Source organism: Peromyscus eremicus, chromosome 23, assembly GCF_949786415.1.
Source record: "Peromyscus eremicus chromosome 23, PerEre_H2_v1, whole genome shotgun sequence".
NCBI classification, from domain to species: domain Eukaryota; kingdom Metazoa; phylum Chordata; class Mammalia; order Rodentia; family Cricetidae; genus Peromyscus; species Peromyscus eremicus.
The window spans coordinates 33,177,856-33,186,406 of record NC_081438.1 but is presented as its reverse complement, the minus strand read 5'-3'; the positions used below and the strand labels follow the sequence as shown (position 1 = coordinate 33,186,406).

The window sequence follows — 8,551 nt, the reverse complement described above, 5'->3', positions numbered from 1 at the left end:
AAGACAGCTGCAACGTGATAATTAAATAGTAGCAATGTGTCAGTGTTTTTGGTGGTTGGTTATGTAGAAAAATATCCTGGTTTACATAAAATCTATATGAATGTGTATCTGGGGTGATGGGATGTAAGGCGACCACTTCTCAGGAAAACAGTTTTTTGTAACTTCTATGGATGATCAAGATAGTTAAAAATAAAATTTTATTTGAATAAGGCTTTACTTTTTCAGTCCTTTTTCTTTCTTTTCTTAGAGAGGAGGTAGGGAGTTTTCACAACAAGGCTGGCCATATGGGAAACATCATCTTCTCCAGTTGGGCCTCAATAATTTGAAAATAAAATGCTTACAATGAGGTCATCTGCATCAGGCTAAAAGTAGACCCTTCAGAGCAAGTGTGATTCTTGGTGAGTTCCATGCACTAGACACCTCCATGCCAGGTACTGCAAATGTCACTGACTGAGGGACCTCTGCAGAGCTTCATACATCTTTTGATCCTTTACTGATATAGATGGTTTTACTTTCCTGAAAGCGTCTTCAAAATGCTTATGGCTGACCTTGAGCTCACCTGTTCCAACTGCACTCTTCTGTCCCGTTATTTCTTGTCTCAGGGCACAGAGGGAAGCTTCTCAGACCAAAGCAGAGAGGTCTGCACCCATATAGCGACTACAACGAAGGTCATTGCCAATTGCTTCCAAATTTACATCTTCATCCAGTGGAGGTTTGGTGTCATTTTTTGTGATAGTCTTCAATATAGCAACATGGTCTGCCGGGGGTGGCAAACCGACAAAGAGTATTTTGTCCAGCAAGCATGGCCGCAGAATGGCAGGGTCAATGATATCTGGCCTATTAGTGGCAGCCAAAATAAAAACTTGCTGATGTGCTTCCAGCCCATCCATCTGATTCACCACTCTAACACTAGCACCTGTTTCTCGGTCTGATCTTCAAAGACATAAAGCATCTACTTCATCAAAAAACATCACACAGGGTGCTGAGTTCTTGGCTCATTGAAAAACCTGCCGCACAGCACGTTCCCTCTCACCAAAGTACATATTTAATAATTCAGGGCCATTGACGGATAAAAAATTTAGTCCAGACTCATTTGCCACAGCCTTTGCTAGCAGAGTTTTCCCACATCCAGGAGGACCAGCTAGGTGGATGCCAGCTGCAGTCACCAAACCAAGAGTTCTGAACTGGCCTGGGTTACGTACCAGTGCCAATATTGCCATTATGAGCTCTTCTCTAATATCTTCCAGGGCACCAATATCGGCCCATGTCACATTAGGGACAGTTACAAAGCCTTCCCTTTTGGCAGAAGTCTGGACTTCCGCTAGAGCAACAATGAAATCATTTAATTCATTGCATAGTCCTTGCATCTGTTCTTGTGAGAGGGGATTTTGCTCTCTTAGCAACCTCAACAGCCTTTGCAATTCATCCTGGGTTCCAGAAGTGGGCTCCGCCCCCAGCCTCTCCTCCTGGCCTCCTTCAGGGGGCAAAGCTTCCAACTCAGGACTCTTCTGCTGCTCCTGCTGCTTCATCAAGACCCTACTGACTGCACACATGGCTGCCTCTCGGCAAAGTGCCATCAGATCAGCACCGACAAAGCCCGAAGTTAGGTGTGCTAAGTGACAAAAATTGAAAGTTTCTGGAAGTCTCAGTTTTCGGCACAAAGTTTGAAGTATTCTTTCTCTGGAAGTCTGATCAGGGATACCCAGGCATACTTCTTGGTCAAACCTTCCTGCATGTCTCAAGGAAGGATCCAAAGAGTCTGGTCGGTTAGTAGCTCCAGCAACTAGGACTCGAGCTGTAGCTGCCATGTTGTTGAGATCATCCATGCAGGTTAGAAGCTACAATTCTTCGTTCCATATATTTTGAAGTAGTCGTGAAGCTGGGCGGTGGTGGCGCACGCCTTTAATGCCAGCACTCGGGAGGCAGAGGCAGGTGGATCTCTATGAGTTCGAGGCCAGCCTGGTCTCCAAAGCAAGTTCCAGGAAAGGCACAAAGCTACACAGAGAAACCTTGCCTCGAAAAACCAAAAAAAAAAAAAAAAAAGAAAAAAAGAAAAAGTAGTCTTGAACGCATTGGCATAGGAGATCAGTTCCTAAATATAACACCAGTAGCACAGACACTGAGAGAAACAATCAATCAATGGGACCTCTTGAAACTGAGAAGCTTTTGTAGAGCAAAGAATATGGTCAATCAGGCAAAGCGACAGCCTACAGAATGGGAAAAGGTCTTCACCAACCCCACATCTGATAGAGGAATGATATCCAGAATATATAAAGAACTCAAGAAATTAGATATCACAATGTCCAACAGTCCAATTAAGAAATGGGCTATAGAACTAAACAGAGAATTCTCAACAGAGGAAAGTCAAATGGCTGAAAGACATTTAAGGAATTGCTCAACATCCCTAATCATCAGGGAAATGCAAATCAAAATGACTCTGAGATACCACCTTACACCTGTCAGAATGGCTAAGATCAAAAACACTGAAGACAGCTTATGCTGGAGAGGATGTGGAGCTAGGGGAACTCTCCTCCACTGTTGGTGGGAATGCAAACTTGTACAACTGCTTTGGAAGCCAGCTTTAATTTTCAATTGAACTGGGACTACATAAAGACCATTTATGTTACATGACTGTAGAGAAGAGCAGAAACAAACATTAAGGAAGACGAATGAAAATGTGTATGTGATATACAAATAGGCCAATTTATTCTTTTTCTTGGGACATTTTTTTTCTGGATGACTTGTCCTTTTTCTTCAGATGTCTCATTTGTCCAGTGTTCTTCAGATTCCTTAGCCTTTATTCTCCTGAAAGACAAAGCAAAACAAAACAAAATAACAACAACAACAAAAAAAAACTGCTCCAAGCCTAACTTTGGGGAGGTTCCCTTTTGGCAAGTTATATCTGATTAAATGAAAAGCATTTGTTAGTGGTATAAGTTAATTTTTAATTGGATGGTTTTGCTTGCCTTTAATGGCCCAATTACCCTCTTAAATGCTTCACTTGCATTCTCAAAAGCCAAAGTTTCAATTATCTGTCTATCTTCTGAATTTGATATTATTCTATTTACTGCTGAAGAAAGACTTTGTAAGAAATCCGTGAAGGATTATTTGGGGCACTGTATAACTTTTATAAATGTTTCAATTTTTCTTCCCTGCTTCCTCAGTTCTGTCCCATGCATTCATGGCTGCCATGCAGCATAGAATTAGGATATGGTTATCATATGAGCATTATCTTTGTATATCAGCATAATTGCTTTCTCCAAGAAGCTGATCCTGGGAAATTTGCACACCTCCACTCTTACATTGTTGTTCTGTAGTTTTAACCTCCTCTTTCCACCATGTTCTCCACTGTAATTGTAGTTTACCCTCTAAGATGGCTGTAACTAGTTCTTTGTAATCCTGAGGGATAATTCTATTAAAAATTGACCATGAGCTTAGCATCTGCTTTATAAATGGAGAATGCATGCCATATGATACTATAGCTTCTTTAAATCTCCTTAAATCAGTCATTTCCACAGGAGTCCAGTTAGCTCATACACATTTCCCATTTGGCAGTTCCTGTAATGTTACTGGGTAAATTGTTTGGTTGTTTGAAAACAGGCTCTTTCTCTGTAACTGTATAATTCAATCCTGAGATAAGTTCACCTTTAAATTCTTTTGTCTGAGTCTGACTTTCTCTATAATTCATTTTACAGGTTTTTCTAAAGCTTTTATCTTCGCAATCAAATTGGCCAACCTTTTTAATGCTAAAATAAAATGATCAAACAAATAATATTCATAATTTATGTTACATACATTCCATCAACACTAATTATCCTCTCATTTAGTTGTTCCACTTTCAGAATGACCAATGTTTCATCAAACAGAGACTAAACTCCATCCATTGTAAAAATGTTTTGCATTTTTTAATATGGGAAAAAATTCTCTTTTAACTAATTTCTCCCTTTAAGATATCTTTATTGACTTACAAAGAATGTTGACTGCATAGAAAAGTAGAAATCTGAGGGAATTTCGAAGCAGCTACCTAGTGTGATGGCAGTCTGAGATGAGAATCCAGAGAGCTCACCACCCACCAGGAGAAAAAGAGCCAGAGAGACTCCTCCAGTGAAGGTAGAGTGGAGATCCAGCTGTGTGCAGCTATGGAATGAACCATGCAGCTCAGGCCTGAGCCAGGGACCTGTAAAGCCACAAGAGGCTTTTTATTGAATTCTTGCCACAATCATTGGAGCACCAATTGTAGAAAAAATGCTAAATGGTCTCATTAAATAGAAAAACAAGAGCCAGAAATTGGGGTTAAAGCCTGAGAGAGATCAGAGGAATAGGAAAAGCCACAGCTAACCTCACCTCACCAATTCTGCAGCTTCCAAAGCAAGCTACTTCCTGTCTACCCACACCTGAATGCCTTTCTTTTCAGTTCTTTTATTTGTTCTCTGAGCCTAGCTACATCACTTCCTTCTCCTGTCCAACCCTCTCTGTCTGTACAGACCTCAAAACCTCTATGGATAATGCTGGGATTAAAGGTATGTATCACCATGCCTGGCTCTGTTTCCAGTGTAGCCTTTAACTCATAGAAATCCAGACAGATCCCTGCTTCCCAAATGATAGGATTAAGGTGTGTGCTATCATTGCCTGACTTCTATGCTAATATAGTGGCTAGCATTTTCCTCTGATCCTCAGGTAAATTTTACTGGGATATACAATATACTGGGGGAAACAATGTATCACCACATTCTCACATAAACCTGAAACAGAAATTCAAGCTGAAGGTTTTCTTGGTCCTATATATACTGTGAACCTCTGAATAAAATAGACTAGGTTTGTGTGAGAATCAGATCATGAAGTCTCAGCAGTTCTGGCTTCCATATTCCCCATCTTGGACATCAGTCTTTCTAGCCACATCAGGTCCAATAATAATGACCTTATCCACACTGATAACCTCATAAAATTACATAATTTTAATAAAAATTCACAGGTATCAGAGTTTAGAGGCTTAACATAGCCATCTGGGAGACACAAATATAGACACACTTATAACCTTTGTCAAGATAATAAAACTGCAGACCCCTGTTACACTCAGCAAATGTAATTGTTTTCAAAATTTGCTCTTTTGTTCTGAAGATTAACATTAAAGTGTGTGGCAGTACTCAGATTAGAAGCTAGCTGCTATATTCAACTTAGGTTCTATGAAGTAATAGAGTGGAACCAATGTGTAGTTAGGCCTAACATGTTTGGTATATTTGCACAGGTGAAATAAAATTTACATTTATAGCACTTTCTATAGAGTACTAACTAATTCTAGAAAAAAGGCTTCAACTAGGTACCTATACATGTCTTTGTGTTTGAGTCTCTATCAGTTTTCTGCAGTAAATCATGGCTAAGCTTAACATCAAATTTGAAGTCTCCAGAAAGATTGTGGGGCCCCATAACAACAATTTCATGTGGACAATAATAATACCACTAAGCTGACAAACATCACCTACAGAACAGCATTGGACTACAAACTGCTCATAGCAATTTTGAGATGGCTAGCTGAGATGATCCAGTTTCACAGACTACTTGAACAAGGACTTGAAATAAGCCCTGAACGTTGGCATTATGCAGAGCCTGGACAACAAATGCTATAGCTAACTTTCCTAGAATTTGACAATTAACTCAAAATTTTTCTTTTCAGAATAAAGATGCCTTCACCCATAACCAGCAGGAAGTAATTTTAAGAACATGACACCCACATTCCCAAAGAGGTTTGGGGCGTGTGGTTTTGGTCTTTCTATGGGTTTTGGGTCTGGGATAATTTTCACTGTTTAGGAGGGTTTGTTACAAGTTGTTGTTAATGGTTAGGAAAAGGGCTAAGCAAAGGAGATAAATTTAAGTTTCTTGTTAAAAAAAAAGAAGATATATAGAAATGATAGAATACAGGGTAGATTATTGAATCTACTCTGAATAGTAAGAAGATATAGATACAATATAGATAAGTAGATTATTGAATCTACTTTTAAAAGACATTATTTTTAAATACTTTACATTGGATTTGATTTTTTTGTACATTGTATAAAAATTATATATATTGAAATTGAGATTGTTAGAAAATGCTGTGTGTATATTTCTAACCTTGCCCAAGATATTGTAATTATACCATTCATTTAACAATGTAATGCAATTTGCTAACCCTTGAATGTTATTATTACCAACTATTAGGATATAAAGAAATGAAAGTTAGTAGTTAGACATTACAATTGAACTCGTAGTCATATTAGGTATGTTTTCAAGGTCAAACAGATATATTTTAGATAGACAGGTCATATTCAAACATTTCAGAGATCTACAGAATATGGCATTTAAAATGTTTAAATAACTTAGAAATTTTTCTTTTTTTATGATTATGAGACATGTCAGCTCCCGACAGCACCAATCTACTTCAAAGAAGATATGGGCATTGAAGAAATTGCATATGGAGTTAACTTTCATTGTGGCAAAAGTTAGCCACTGGACAACAAAGTGTCCTAGAATCGGCTGCTGACAAGCAGGACATAATGGACAGACAGGGCATGAAACGAAGGACTACCGATTCTTGCCAAGACAAGTATGGTTGTGCCTTTAGCAACAGGCATTCTCTGAGGCCAGGACAATATGGCACCATCCCTGAAGTGGCCTGTGCAATCCGGAAAAGGTACAGTACGTCTTTCTTCAAAGGCAGCTGAACAGGTAGTGGACCAATGGCTTCTGATGTGCAGTGGAACAGCAGCTGAAACAGCTATTCTAGAAAAAGTAACTAAGCTGATGGAGTCTAACCTCTCAATGGTAGACTGGCATTTAATAAAAGAGATGAAGCCACCCACAAGCTGAGAAGAATGGGATGCAGAAAGAACAGGATGCCAAAATTAAGCCACCCACAAGCCAAGAAGAATGAACAGCTGACTTCCAAAAATGTCAATAATTTCCAGAATTTAAAATCCTGAATCATGACTGGACACTAGTGGAATTCAGGTGTTTCTAGTACATGGACTACTCTCACCAAATGTGAGGTCAAACCATAGGCCTTGTGTACATCCCACTTCACAAATGAATCTGTCAGATACTCCAAGCCTATAGGAATGAAGATGATGTCCCAAGACATTATAAGATAGCTCTGTTAGTAATGTAAGTTAGGATAGAAAGGTACTTTTTGGACTAGGATTGATAATGGAATATTTTCTCTGAGTTTGTCAAATGCAAATGAACTAGACATTGTTTAGGTATTTATTGCTTGTATATATTATATATAGTTATTCTTATATTAGTTATAACTTTTTTCCCTTTTTATTAGAATAATAGGGGGAAATGTGTTGATATTTTAATTGTGCTGAAATGTGATTTTATTTGTATGTTAATAAATAAAGTTTGCCTGGAGATTAGAGGTCATTAGTGAACCAGGAACAGATGTCAGGCAGTGGTAGCCCATGCCCTTAATCCAATCACATGGAAGGCAGAGTCTCTGTGTGGTCAAGGACACAGCCAAGTGTGGTGACACGAGTCTTTAATCCCAGTACCAACCATAGAGACCAGGAGGTCTGTATAGACAGACAGTAATGAGGAAGTTATATGGATGGGTTTAGAGCCAATGAGAAGGCAGAACAGAAAGGCAATAAAAAGACAAGTCAGACAGGAAGAAACTATCTTTCAGGGGAAGCAACAGCAGTGAGTGGTAAGCTAAAGATAGTCTTGGCTCTTCGCTAGTGCTCTGATCTCTTGGGCTTTTAAGTCTGTATTTGGCTCTGTGTTTCTTAGTTAATAAGACTGTTTAGAAATTCTTCTACAATCACTGGTCATTAATATCCCTTAATATCAATGGATTTAACTTACCTATAAAAAGACACAGGCTAACAGAATGGATACAAAAGCAGGACACATCTTTCTGCTGCATACAAGAAATGCACCTCAACTTCAAAGATAGACACTACCTCCAAGGAAAGGCTAGGAAAAGTCTTTCCAATCAAATGGTATCAAGAAGTAAGCTGGTGTAGCTATTCTAATATCCAAAAAAAAAAGACTTAAAACCAATCACAGGAAACCAAAACCATCACAGGAAAGATCCACCAAGATGAAGTTTCAATTCTGAACATTTATGTCCCAAACACAAGGGCAACCACATATGTAAAAGAAACATTACTAAAGCTTAAATCACACATCAAACCCCACACATTAGTAGTGGGATACTTCAAAACCCCACTCTCACCACTAAACAGATCTGCCAAATCAAAACTTAACAGAGAAACAAAGGACTTAACTGATGTTATGACTCAAATGGACTTAATTGATATCTACAGAACATTCCACCCTAACAAAAAAAAGAACATACTTTCTTTTCAGCTCCCCATGGAACCTTCTCTAAAATCGACTACATACTCGTCCACAAAGCAAATCTCAACAGATACCAAAAAAATTGTAATAACCTCCTGTATTCTATCAGACCACCATGGTTTAAAGTAGATTTCAACAATAACAAAAATTAGAGAAAGCCTACAATCTCATGGAAACTGAATAGTGCTCAACTGAATCACCATTTGGTCAAGCA

The 8,551-nt window shown here is 38.7% G+C and overlaps 1 pseudogene; it reads right to left on the bottom strand.

The window, feature by feature from the left end:
* Positions 1 to 234: 234 nt before the first annotated feature.
* Positions 235 to 3,007, bottom strand: LOC131897927 (nuclear valosin-containing protein-like; annotated as a pseudogene).
* Positions 3,008 to 8,551: the final 5,544 nt, after the last annotated feature.